Source organism: Herpailurus yagouaroundi, unplaced genomic scaffold, assembly GCF_014898765.1.
Source record: "Herpailurus yagouaroundi ecotype Mexico unplaced genomic scaffold, PumYag 164, whole genome shotgun sequence".
Taxonomy (NCBI): Eukaryota; Metazoa; Chordata; class Mammalia; order Carnivora; family Felidae; genus Herpailurus; species Herpailurus yagouaroundi.
Window position 1 is genome coordinate 6,239,873 of NW_024412405.1, and position 13,815 is coordinate 6,253,687.

Here is a 13,815-nt window from a genome sequence, read left to right on the forward strand (position 1 = left end):
TCCTCCTCCTCCTTCTCCCCTCCTTCTCCTCCCCTCCTCCCCATCTTTTTTTCCTCCTTCCCCCCTCCTCCTCCTCTCCTCCTCCTCCCTCCTCCCCTCCTTCTCTCCCCTCCTCCTCCCCTCCTTTCCTCCTCCTCCTCCTCCCCCATCCTTTTTTCTCCTCCTCCCCTCCTCCTCCTCCCCTCCTCCTCTTCCCCGTCCTCCCCATCCTGTTTTTCCTCCCCTCCTCCTCCTCCTCCTCCCCATCCTGTTTTTCCTCCTCCCCTCCTCCTCCCCCTCCTCCCTGTCCTGTTTTTCCTCCTCTTCCTCTTCCTCCCCTCCTCCTCCTCCCCCCTTCTCCTCCCCACCTCCTCCTCCCCTCCTCCTCCTCCTCCCCTCCTCCTCCCCCTCCATCCTCCCCTCCTTCTCCTCCCCTCCTTTCCTCCTCCTCCTACCCTCCTCCTCCCCCTCCTCCCCATCCTTTTTTTCTCCTCCCCCTCCTCTCCTCTTCCTCCTCCTCCTCCTCCTTGTATTATGCTCTATTAAGCAGGATCCCTCAGCTTCAGCCCTGCAATTAACAGATTCTGAGATTCTTTTTAAATATTTAAACACAATATATGATTTATTTTTTTTAAATAAGGGTAACTTTCATTATTATTCTCTTAATGTTTATTTGTTCACTTTGAGAGAGAGAGAGAGAGAGGGAGGGAGGGAGAGGGAGAGAGAGTGCAAGCAGGGGAAGGGGCAGAGAGAGAGGGAGAGAGAGAGAGCATCCCAAGCAGACTCCACACCGTCAGCACAGAGCCCTGATGAGAGGCTCGAACTCCTGGTCCACGAGATCATGACCTGAGCTGAAATCAAGAGGTGGACACCTAACCAACTAAGCCACTCAGGCGCCCCTCATTCTTCTCCTTCTTAAAAACAGTCCGTGTTCACCCTAGAGGTGTGGCAGATACACATAGGGCAGATACACGACAGGAGCCATCTTTGAAGCTGTGCCCACCTCAGGGGTATCCCACATGCCCTATGTTCCACTCAACTAAAATTCTTCCGACTTGTCCCACACCACATAAGGACCATCAATTTCTTGCTTTCTTTTACAGTACAGTTTAGTATCTGTCAATGCCCCTGAAGTTCCAAGCATTTGGGAAGAGCTCTTCAAATGGACTTGCTTTTTTGTTTTTTTTTTTTTGCCTTCCTCTGGTTTGAAGTGAGAGCCAACCTGGGATAAGAGAATCTGGGCGTCCCTTTTGAGGTGAAATCAGAGTGAATTAAAAAGAGTGATTACACCCTTCTTTAATCAAAGGCTTCAGAGATCATGTTTCTTTTAAAAGAGAAACATCAAGGAATAGGCTTAGAAAATTACTTTCATATTTTCTTGAGCGTTTCAGAGCTACAGCACATTTTAAGAGTTGTCATTTGTTCTGAAATATCAGACTGTAGTATCAGTCTTTCGCTTGTCCTTCAGTGTATCCGAAAGGCTTGAGCTTGCCCTTGCTTTGTTGTGAACAAGCCGCTGCCTTCAAATGACTAATGCTCTTGGAATCTCGCTCAGGCATTTATTCTGCCTCTGTTGCCATGGGCCCTATGTTCTCTTTTGTGACTCGTAACAATATAGCAATGTATCTAAAGTTTTGCCCCAACCCAAAGGGACTGAGTCATATCATGATTTTGCTTGAAATAATGATTGTAAAAATGATCAAATATACCAATGAACAGGTCTGTCATATACACTTGGGTGGGGTGTCCACTGCACAAGGCCAAGCGGTCCATTCTGATTTTAATCTATCTGAACAGGTTTAAAACAAGTGTCTGTTTGTGTGTATGTTTGTAATGAGTCATATGCACTAATTAACCTGAAATAATGTTACAACAGTGAAAGCAGAAGACCCTCAAATTCACACAGCCAGTGTTCATTTAAACATTTCACAATGGCTAGGGGGAAATACTACTCCTTTGCAAGTCTTAAAAATAAGAACAACTTATTTGAAATTAATGAATTGGCATTAACAGCATTTCACGTTGAAATCCTTCTTTGCATTATTTAAAAATAATCCTTTTTTTTTTTTTTTTAGAAAAAAACACCATCAGTTGTTAAAATTTTAGAGTGATAAACAGCCTTTAAAAATAAATGTTTCCTGTCTGCTTACAAGAATTTGATTGGCTGAACTCTTTGCAAATGCCAGGTCTCGTACTTTCATTTGGGGAATAATAGAGAAAGGGATAAAAAATATATAAATGTGTGTTTGTTGCTTGACCTGAGACATTTAAAAATCACCGGAGGCCAGAATCAATTAGTAGTGGCAGAATTCTCTCTCTTTTGGCTTCTGTTTTACTGGTTTGTGCCCAGTTTAATTAGAAAATAATACAATTACGCTATTAATTTTACTTGGCAAGCTCTATTTCTACTGCATTATTGGCATTATGGGAAGTGGGATCAGTTTTTTTTTTTTTTTTCGAGAGGCTAAGAATTCTTAAGGTCTAAAAACTATAATACTCTTTTGATCTTTTTCTAACCATAGATTGTTTCAAAAAATTATGTTGGACTAATCAATTTCTTGATGAATACTTATGATTAAGACTAAAATTTTCTCATGTCCTGGGAAACTGCAAACACTTTAAAATGAAAATATGATTTTTAACATTTCTTATTTTATATTACTCTATTTATTGGCCAATTTCTAAGGATAAGCACTTAATATATAAGGCTAATTTTCTCAATTGTATAATGTTTCTTTGGAAATTCTGCAATGACTACACTTAACATTTTAATATCATTGCCCTTGGGGCACCTGGGTGGCTCCCTCTGTTGAGCATTCGACTTCGGCTCAGGTCATGAGCTCCCAGTTTGTGGGTTCGAGCCCGGCATCAGGCTGTGTGCTGACGGCTCGGAGCCTGGAGCCTGCTTTGGATTCTGTGTCTCCTCTCTCAGCCCCTCCCCAACTTGTGCTCTGTCTCTCAAAAATAAATAAATGTAAAAAAATTTTTTTGATATCGTTGCTCTTTATTGAAAGATATTTGATGTCCGAGTTGCTAGGCTGATGATAAAATTTAAATATATACGTGAGTTAAAAGGATCTGCATTAGATCCAATTTGTGTTAAATGCTACCATTAGTATTGTTTCAATGAAACTGACCCGATGTATCATTGTTATTAAACTCCACATTATTTTGTTCTGCGGCTTTGATACCTCCGCAGCTCACCTCTTGACTGTTTCTGCAGTCTGGACCAAAAGTTGCATTTACACAAAGATATAAAATTCCCTTCATTTCATTCTTTTAACATCATGTGTCCTGCATGTCTACAGAGTAAGCGTATGGTGATGGCACGCAGATAATATTATTTAAGTGAATAATAAAGTGATAATATTATATAAGTGAATATATAAAGTGAATAATAACACACAGCATGCATGTTAACAAAGTAACTTTAACACCCACTGTTTAATTAAGTGTAGCTCCTCATTAGGATGGCCATTACAAGCATTAATACTGATGCACCTGATAAATACATAAGACACCGATGAAGTCTACGTGAAGAGGTGCCGTGGAGGGTATGCCATTTGATAAAACAAAGCCAAACGTTGATGGCTTCAGCATCATTTCCTTTTATGAGGCAGAGGAGGTATGTGAACTTGAATTGTATATGTGAGGTTTTATTGCCTTTCGACAAAAGCGACGGAACACGAGCTTCTGAAACCTGGGCCTGAACTTTTCCTCAGCCAATGAGATGATGCTTTCAAATGAATGCAGAATTTGGATTTGAACTTTTTTTTTTTTTAATGCTAGTGTTTTAATTACCCTTATTTTTATTATCCCTTGAAGCTAGAGGTTAGGTAAAACAGAGAAATAGGACGTTTGCATTCTTTCAGTAATCTTTTTAATCCAATTCAAGACTTTTATAAAGAACTAGGAATTGGGATTCCCAGACAACGTAATATTTGTGCTAGCCTGCTTCTGGTCAGCAGATGCATTCCTGGTGGACGGCACCAAGTCGGCTGGTGTACGGGACAGCAAAGCTTGCCTGGTCTTAAGTGACTTTGAGTGGAGCAGACAGCATGCATATTTCTATAGAATGCTCATAATTACCTGTTTTTCTTGACAAAGGTAATGGGGCTCTTGAATGTATTACGCTCTCAAATATTATATTTGGTGTAAAATGTAATTCATTGTTTTCAAGTACATTCCTTGTATATTTACTAATTTTACAAAGTAACTTCTTAAACTGGGGCTAGGACAAAGTCTCTCTCTGGTTATCAATTAGGGCTATTTGAGGGGCGCTGGGTGGCTCAGTCCAACTTCGGCTCAGGTCGTCATCTCACGGTTGGTGAGTTTGAACCCCCCACGCCCCCCCCATCCCACCATGTCGGGCTCTGTGCTGACAGCTCAGAGCCTGGAGCCTGCCTTGGAGTCTGTGTCTCCCTCTCTCTCTGCCCCTTTACCTGCTCCTGCTCTGTCTCTCTCTCCTTCAAAAATAAACGTTGAAAAAAATTAAAAAAAATAATGAGGGCTGTTCTACACAATAAAGCACCGCATTATAGTGCATTGTACCTGTTCGTGGCAATGCCCGAAAGTCAGCAGAAGGCGAATTCTGTTGCCTTCATCGAGTGTACATAGGGTTTGGAGTGAGTTCAAAGTAATTGTTTTACCTGACAGTAATGACATGTTAATGATGTTGGAACAGTTCAGGCCTCCTGAGTGACTAACCTTTTCACACTTTGAGTTGATTTTCCCCGTGAATTAAATTAAAATAGCAACGATGCGGTGAAAAGTTTTAGGTTGGTTCACTCAGAGTGTTTTGTTTAAAATGCGTTCTTCTTTTAGCTGTCAGTAAAGTCTTCGGTAAGCCGTGTAGAAATTTTTGTTCGGCCTGGCTTATTTATTTCATTTTTGACAAAAATGCAGTTTGTAAGTATAATAGCAAATGTTTTCCCTGATTTTTGGTGGCTGCTGTGGGAGACGGGAACATATCTGCTGCAAACGTAGACTCCACATGTGTTTCTCAATCAGGGTAAACTGAGAGGTGTTCACAAGGAGATTTATTTTTAACGTTTGATAGCCTTTATTTTTGAATTGTAATTGTATGTATCTCTTTCAGGGACAAGTATACACCCAATAGGGTCACTTCTGACTGACCCGGTGATACTTTATAGGCTCAAAAAAGTAATTTCCAAGGGGAATATACTACAAACCTTTGAAGAAAGATCCTTCAGAAATGATCTTTTCCCAAAAAGTAGAATTCCAGATTTCAGGAAGCAGCAAGCAAGCGCAGCTGCAAAAAACATTCAGGTTGAAATTTTGATCACCTTTCTACGAAAATGAACTTGAAAGCAACGTTGAGGTCATGACCAGATTCACTGGGCTGCGTTTGGAGAATTGCTTTCCTTTGCTCGTAGGGCAGTAGTTCCTGACTGGGGTTTACTCGGCTCCCTCACCTCTTCCTGTGTAATCTTTAGGTGAATTTTTTTCCCCCTCCTTAATAAAATAGGCACAGTTTTTAAAGAAACAAAATGCAGCCTGGAAGACACAGCAGTTTCATTTTGTGCGGGGGCCCAGACGTTTCTCAGAAACTTCCCCGGTGTCTTTGTGTCCGGTCTCCTGAATCCAGGGCTGGGGTGACAGCCGGGCAGGGCCAGCGAGGTCTGTCAAAGCCCCAGGATATATTACAGCATCTAGCCTTTTGCAAAAGAAAAGAAGCCTTATTTATAGTTAGGGAAACCCTTGCAATTTCCTTGTCTCTGAATGCCAAATATTTTATAGGACTTCTCTGTTGACAAATCATAAGCAGCATTTTCACTTGAGACATCCAGCCTATCCTCTGAGTCTCTGTGTTCTTTACCCGGTGTTCAATCTTTACGGGCCTGGGTGATAACTTTAAAGACCTGCCATGAAGTCGAATTGTTGTCTTTCTGATTTGCTTCTCTGGAGAGAAATGCAGTGTGTTTCCTTTTTAATGTGAGTGAAAAAATAACAGAAAGGAAAAAAGTGAGGGCAGCGAGAGGGGGCTCGCATCCCTGGCTGGAGCTGAGTGGGCCCTCCGATTAGGAAAATCCCTGGGCTCAGGCCTACGGGGGCCCGTACCTGCTAAAATGGCGGTCTGATAGTTTGGTTTTGAGATGGAAAGGGTGCCCAGCTCTACAGCTGACTTGGGGATGGCGCCTCTTCCCCACTTCCTGAGTTTGTAACAGCCAATTTGTAGATACCTGGGGACTGGGGGGCAGGGGGCTCTTCGGGCAGCGGAGTGATGCCAGACTGCTGCTACCTCAGAAGCTTTTCTTATCTTCCCGTCCTGTCAGGACAGCAGTATCTGGCTTACACAGCCGGGATCTGGGGGCCCTGGGTTTTACTTGCCAGGCCTATCTTTATTTCTTGTACCTAGATATCGGTGGCCTTTAAATTGGGAAAGCAGGCTGCAATCTCCTTTGATAAGGGGATTTTGGACCTCAAGCTTTACTACGTAAGGGCTAGATAGACATCTGTTAGTGGGAGTTACCTTGGGGGACTAGATAATGGGGGGAATCTACCCTGCAAGCCAAAGCCTGGGTTTCAAGTCAATAGGATAAGTGGAATTTAAGCAGGAAACCGGGCTTCTAAATCAATTTAGTCCCACCACTATTTTTATGTGCCAGTAGGGCTGGCGAGCGGTGGCCTCCCTGCGTGTACAGAACAGAGCCCGTCTGTGCGTCTCATCTCAGAGATCAAAGCCGACTCGAATACCAACTTCTTATGGGGGTAGATTTGTCACCCCCGCTGCTCTGAATTCCTTCGTGTCCCTCCCAATTTTCCAACCTTCAAAGCGCGTGTTCGGTCTGAAATAGCACCCTACCAACGTGAAGCCAACTCTTATCTGGCACCTACTCTGTGCTTCTGTGGCCCAGAGTCCGGGATGCATCGTGGTCTCTGGAGCCACGTAACAGCTGCGTGGCCTCGGATAAAATTCCTAACTTCTCTGCCGTTCGTTACCAAAGGGAGATAACGGTAGTACTGGGTCGTTGGGAGGTTTACGTGTTAATATACGGACCTGTGGAGGTACCTCGTTTACATCCCTCCCCTGCCCCTGGAAGGTGAGAAGCATTCTTTCTTATGTTCTGCCTTAGCCCTGGTTCCTTTGATTTTTTTTTTTTTTTTTAATGTTCATTTATTTTTTGAAAGAGAGAGAGACAGAGAGACAGAGAGCGAGCATGAACAGGGGAGGGGCAGAGATAGAGAGACAGAGAGAGACAGAGAGACAGAATCTGAAGCAGGTTCCAGGCTCCGAGCTGTCAGCACAGAGCCCGATGCGGGCCTCGATCTCACGAACCGTGAGATCATGACCTGAGCCGAAATTGGAGCCACCCAGGTGCCCCAGCCCTGGTTCCTCTGAAAGCGAAGCCTGTGCCCAGTAAATAATTCCAGAGAGCTGGAGTAAAAGACGGGGGAGGGAACCAGGGGCAGAGGGAAAGCCAATGCAAGCATGTACTTTGAAGTTGTCCCCCCAGTGGGCTGGACACGATTCCACGGGGCCCCTTGGAAAGGCTTGAGAAATGCATCCCAGAAGTGTCTACCTGGTGGGCAGAAGGGAGAATGTTTATCCCTCGGCTTCCATTGTCCCATCAGTCAAGGCCGATGAGTAGCTGCTAACCGCCCTGTTTGTGCCTGCTGGGGTGTGTTCCACGGGTACCACACGCAGGGGTGTTAAAAGACTTCCCAGGGCAGCCTCAAATGAGCTGCTCTCCCCCTTGACCTTCTCAAAGCTGGTGGGACTTAGGTGCAGCTGATCTCTCCAGCGGTGGCTGAAGGAAGAAGCCGGGCAGAGAATATTTGGAGTCCTGCACAAGCATCTAATACATCCCCATTTTACAGATACGGAAACCGAGTGTCTCCAAGAGAGTAACCAAGGCCACCTTGTTAATCACTCACAGTCACCTTTGTGACTCCGAAGCCTGGCTTTTTCCGTTCTGCCGCAAATCTCTAACTGTGGGCAAACCTCCTTCACGATGCATAAGGATGTATTTATTTCTGCCTAAAAGTGTAATTCTGAGCACGTAGACGATTGGGAGAGAAAAGTAGCGAAAGGATTTAAAAACTTGAGATTAAAAAGGGGACAATTTTTATATTGGGAAGCGATTCAAAACGCAAAAGTGTAGTACCACATGAGCACCTTCAAATCTGAGTTAACACGTTTTAATTTCTGTTGCGGTTTTGTTTTCGAAAGTGATATTCAATGTTAATAGAGATGAAAGGAAACTCAGTGAAAAAATGGGAATGTTGCCAGTGGTACATTTTTAGTCTGAAATTAGAATGACTAAAAAAGCCTTCTTTCTTGGTCTCCTCCCCCACCCCCTGTGCTCAAAGTAAAGTGCGTGTGTTTTCCCGTGTACTTGGGGACGTGACTGTCTCCCAAAGAAACAATACCATTAGGGCAGTGTTTCCAAAAGACAGGAACCAAACCCGATCGTTTTACTTTTGAATCATACCTAATGTAATTTATGATTTTCTTGTAATTATACATGCGATGTATCTAGGACGATAATACGCAATTTGAACAGCGTGGAAGAAAGACCGCGACTAACGTTTGATTGAGGACATTTTTTTTTTTCCCCTCAGAACTTTACATATGAGAAATTTCTCGAATTACAAGCACCAGTGTCTCTGGCCTTAAAAAGCAAATAAAAAGAGAAGTCCCGATCAGATCCATTCATTCATTCGTTCTAAAAATATTTATGGCAAGCTTTGCGCCCCGTGCTGGAGAGAGAAAGACAAAAAGCCATTTGGTGCCTTCTGGAAGCCTACAGGGCTTTTGGGAAGGTAGACAATGATTGTAGTTAGAAGGCTCACCGGTTTTGGATTATGATAACAGTGTTTTCCCTGATTTTTCTACAGTCACATGCCTGTCTACCCCTAGCCCTTCTTCCCCACCCCCAGCTGCTGCTTCCTCACCTGTTCTCCTGTGCCTCCCCTCTTGGCCCCACAAATCTGAACCTGCTACCAGAAAGGTGTTTTTTGCCCGTCTCCCATTTGTTCGTTCCACTGCCTAGCACAGATTCCTTCAGTAGCTCCTCATGGGATCCGGGAGAAAAACTGTGGCTAACTCAAAGGCATACATGCACCCCGGCGCTTATAGCGTCATTATGAACAAATAGCCAAATTATGGACACTGCCCAAATGTCCATCGACTGATGACGAGTGGCTAAAGAAGAAATATTACTCGGTCATAAAAAAGAATGAAATCTGGCCAACCGCAGCAACGCGGATGCAGCTAGAGAGATAATGCTAAGTGAAATAAGCCAGTCAGAGAAAGACAAATAACCAGTCACCCTCATGTGGAACTTAAGAGAACAGATGAACGAAGGGAAAAAAAAGGCAGACGAACCAAGACAAACCGAGACTCTGAACGCACTGACGGTAACCGGAGGAAAGGGGGTGGGGGGATGGGGCAAATAAGGGATGCAGATGAAGGAGTGCCCTTGTCACGATGGGCACCGGGTGTTTGAAATAAAAACTAAAAAGGAAACGTGTGGCTCTGATTCACAGCACGTGGCTCCCTCGCCTGTCTCGGGCTCTTTGCTGCCATTGGATGCAGCACCCATCAGCCCCTTGTGCCTTATGGAAGCTTCTGGACTCTCGTATCATTCCCGCTTAAAATCGTGTTCTCAGGGGCGCTTGGGAGGCTCAGTCGGTTGAGCGTCCTACTTGGGGTTCGTGGGTTCGAGCCCCGTGTCGGGCTCCGTGCTGACAGCTCAGAGCCTGGAGCCTGCTTCCGATTCTGTGTCTTCCTCGCTCTCTGCCCCTCCCCCGTTCACACTCTCTCTCTCTCTCTCTCTCTCAAAAATAAACATTAAAAAATCGTGTTTTCAGATGATGAGTATATCTTCTGATTTTGATACGGAATGAAGACTCGATCTTTATCGCTGGTTTTGGGCACTTGGATTTCGATGTGCCTTTGCATAATTTTCTTCATCTTTCTTTTGTATGGGGTTTGTGGAACTTCTTGGATGTGTGAGTCTTTGGTTTTCATCAAATATGAAATGACTTTAAAAAATCTCTCATAATTGTCTTTGCTTTGTCTGATGTCAACATAGCCATTCCTGCTTTCTTCTGATAGTGTCAGCACAGTGTATCTTTTACAATTCACTTACTTTTAACCTACATGTGTTCAATATTCAATTTTTTTTAATGTTTTATTTATTTTTGGGAGAGAGAGAGAAAGAGAGAGAGAGAGAGAGAGAGAGAGACAGCACGAGCAGGGGAGGGACAGACAGAGAGGGAGCCACAGAATCCAAAGATTGGCTCTAGGCTCCAAGTTAGCTGTCAGCACAGAGCCTGACTCGGGGCTCGAACCCATGAACCGGGAGATCATGACCTGAGCCGAAGTCAGATGCTCATCCGACTGAGCCACCCAGGCACCCCTTTGTGTTCAATATTTAAAGTGGGCTTGTTGAAGGCAGCAGATAGTTGGATCTTGCTTTTTTATCTAATTTGACAACGACTGCATTTACTTGGTGTGTTTCCACCATTATAGTTAACATAATTGTTGCAACTGGGCCCGGATCTGCCAGGTTGCTTCTGTTTTCTCCTTGCCTCATCGGCTCTTTGTTTTTCTTTCCTTCATTTCCTGTCTTATTTTGGATCCATTTTGTGTTTCTTCCCTGGTTTTGGGCGATTTGATTTCGACATGTCTTTGTGGGGTTTTCTTCGTGTTTCTTTTTCTTGGAGCGTGTTGAGTTTCTTGGATGTGTGGGCACAGAGATCTCACCAACTTTTGAAAAGGTTTTGGCTTTTAAATCCTCGATTATTTTTTCAGTCTCCTCCTTCTCTCCTTACGGGGACTCCAATGACCCCTCTCTTAGGCCTCTTGAACCTGTCCCATAGCTCAGGGATACTCTACCCTGCAAACTACGGCACCCTTCGCTCCTCCAGACCTTTCCCAGCTCGGTCTCCTCAATTGCCAGAGTCAGCCTGGATTTTCGCTTCTGGTGGCTCAGCTTGGAAACTTTCTGCAGGAAGTGAGCTGGGGCGATGCTGGGACTCACCCTGTTCATGTCCTCTGGCATCATTGTCTTTGTTGTTAAATATCCAGTGCCTTGAAATTGTTATTTCATACATAGGTTTCCGGTTTACTGGACGTACAGGCAAGAGGCTAAATGCAGTCTCTGATACTTCTGGCTGGAATTTGTATTTTTCCTACACGTATCAAAGTTTTAGATTACAGACAGACTTCTGGTAAAATTTCGGTATGTACAGAGAAAAGTTCAGACTGGAGGAAAAAAGTTTAAATTATAACCTTGAAATGAGAAATAATTTATATTCTTTTCTTTTCTTTCTTTCTCTCTTCCTTTCTTTTTGAGCGAGAGGACACAAGTGAGAGAGGAACAGAGAGAGAGAGAGAGAGAGAAAAGCAGGGATCACCCGAAGTGGGGCTCATGCTCACCTGATGCGGGGCTCGAACTCACGAATTGTGAGATCATGACTTGAGCTGAAGTCAGATGCTTAACTGACTGAGCCTCCCAGGTGCCCCCTTTACATTGTTTTCTGTTTGGAACATTTACTACGCGTGGAAGAGAATAACCAGAGGCGTGGCTGTAAAATTAAGTAGAGAGAAGCTAAAATTGTAGTCTTAAGTTCCCAATGATGCCTTTTTTACAAGAAAGTTTATTTATTTATTTTTGAGAGGTGGGGGGAGTCAGTGGGGGAAGGACAGAGAGAGACGAACAGGGGATCCAAGCCGGGCTCTGCGCTGACAGCACGATAGAGGGAGGGGAGAATCAGGACAGCGTAATATCACACAGTTCCTGGGAAGAGAGAGTTTCAGGAAGGATGGAGGGTGAAAAAACAGGTGCATGCGGCTGCTGGACAGTCATTGGTGGGTGGCCTTCAGATCGTTTCAGTAACTGACAAGCATCGAAGGGGATCGCGATGGGCCCAAGAGGGTGATGAAGGAGGAGCATATGAGGAAGCTGTCTCTTCAGGGAAGAGTTCGTGCTGATCAGGGATCAGCGGGTGAGTAGGTTGAGGGGTGAGCCTGGTGAGGGCAAGAATTCCCTCTGCACGCCACGCAGCATACGATTTTACCAGGACACATTGGAGACGGAGTCGGACATCAGAGCAGGTTGGCGTGGGAGGCTCCTTCTGGCAGTGGTGGATTTTCAGTGTTCTTTGTGTTACCGGACTCGTAGGGCGTCTCTGTGTGTATATTCTCCATCCTCCGGGCAACCGGGTGGCCCAGGCGGTTGAGCGTCCGACTTCGGCTCAGATCGTGATCTCACAGTCCGTGAGTTCGAGCCCCGTGTCGGGCTCTGGGCTGACAGCTCAGAGCCTGGAGCCTCCTTCCGATTCTGTGTCTCCCTCTCTTTCTGCCCCTCCCCTGCTCATGCTCTGTCTCTCTCTCTGTGTCAAAAATAAACATTAAAATAAAAAATGTATACTCTCCATCCTTTGTTGCTTACCTCCTTATACGCCAGGCCTGCCTGGTGAGCTCGTTCCCATGAAGATTCCGGGGCCCCGCTTTACAGATTCTGTTTCAGTAGGTCTAGGGTGGGGCCCCGGAATCTCCCCGCACACAAAAAATATTTATTTACTTTTTGAGCAGGCAACACGTTCACATGGTCCAAAAGATGCAAAAGGAATGGGGTGAAAAGCCGCCTTTCCACATGTGTTCATCACTCAGTCTCCTTATTCCAGAACATTCCATTGTATCAGATTCCTTTGTCACCTCTGGGGGTTTTTGTTTGCCTTTTGGTGTACTCATCTTTAATAAATGCGGAAGCTAGAGTGTATATAATCACAAGGCAAGGGCTGGAAGGAATTGATAGAAGATTGTGCTGTACTTACAGGTAGGATTTGTGGCTGGCGTAAACATTAAGTGAAGCCTCTCCTCTTTAGGGGTCTCGAATTTTCAAAGCACGAAGAGTGATGGTGTCGACCTGGATGAAGCAAATGGTCTCCAAACCTACATCAGTTTCAGCGCTCAAAACCTTGAATGTGTGCATGGGGACCATGGTCAGTTACAGGTGTGTCTGTTTTTATTATTAATTGTCTATTTTTATTTATACCACGTGTATTGGACTAAAAGAGGGATTAAAAACTTGCCTCTGTGGTTCCTTGCAAACATGAGCTCTAGGTGGCTTTCATGTTTTTCTTTGGCTGTCTGGTCATATGATCTCAAACAGCATTAAGTGGATTCAAAAGATATGACTTTCCAGCACCAAAAACATTTTAATAAATAAAGATGAGCACACAGGCTGCTGACTTCCTCTTGGTTCTGTCATGTTCTACTTACCTACCTCACCCCCTGCATTTTATTTATTTATTTATTTATTTATTTATTTATTTATTTATTTTTCAACATTTTTTTTTTTTTTTTTTTAATTTTTGAGACAGAGAGAGACAGAGCATGAACAGGGGAGGGGCAGAGAGAGAGAGAGAGACACAGAATCGGAAACAGGCTCCAGGCTCTGAGCCGTCAGCCCAGAGCCCGACGCAGGGCTCGAACTCACGGACCGTGAGATGGTGACCTGAGCTGAAGTCGGACGCTTAACCGACTGCGCCACCCAGGCGCCTCACCCCCTGCATTTTAAATAACCCTCTGTCAACACTGTGGGTGTTCAAGTTTCAAATGTCATCTAAAGGTAAATGGCTCTTTTACTAATAAGATTTTCCAGTTCCTCGCGTATTTTTGGTAAGAGCTTGTTAAAAATCCACATTGGCAGTAAAGAGTAAAGCGTCTGAGAAGTTTTGTGTTATTCTACTTTGAGGTGTGTAATTATGTTTCTTCAAGGGCACTTCTTATTTTATGCAGTTGTTATTAAAAGGAGGGTAATTTTGGGAAGTCCAACTCAAATATTAGTTTATTTATTT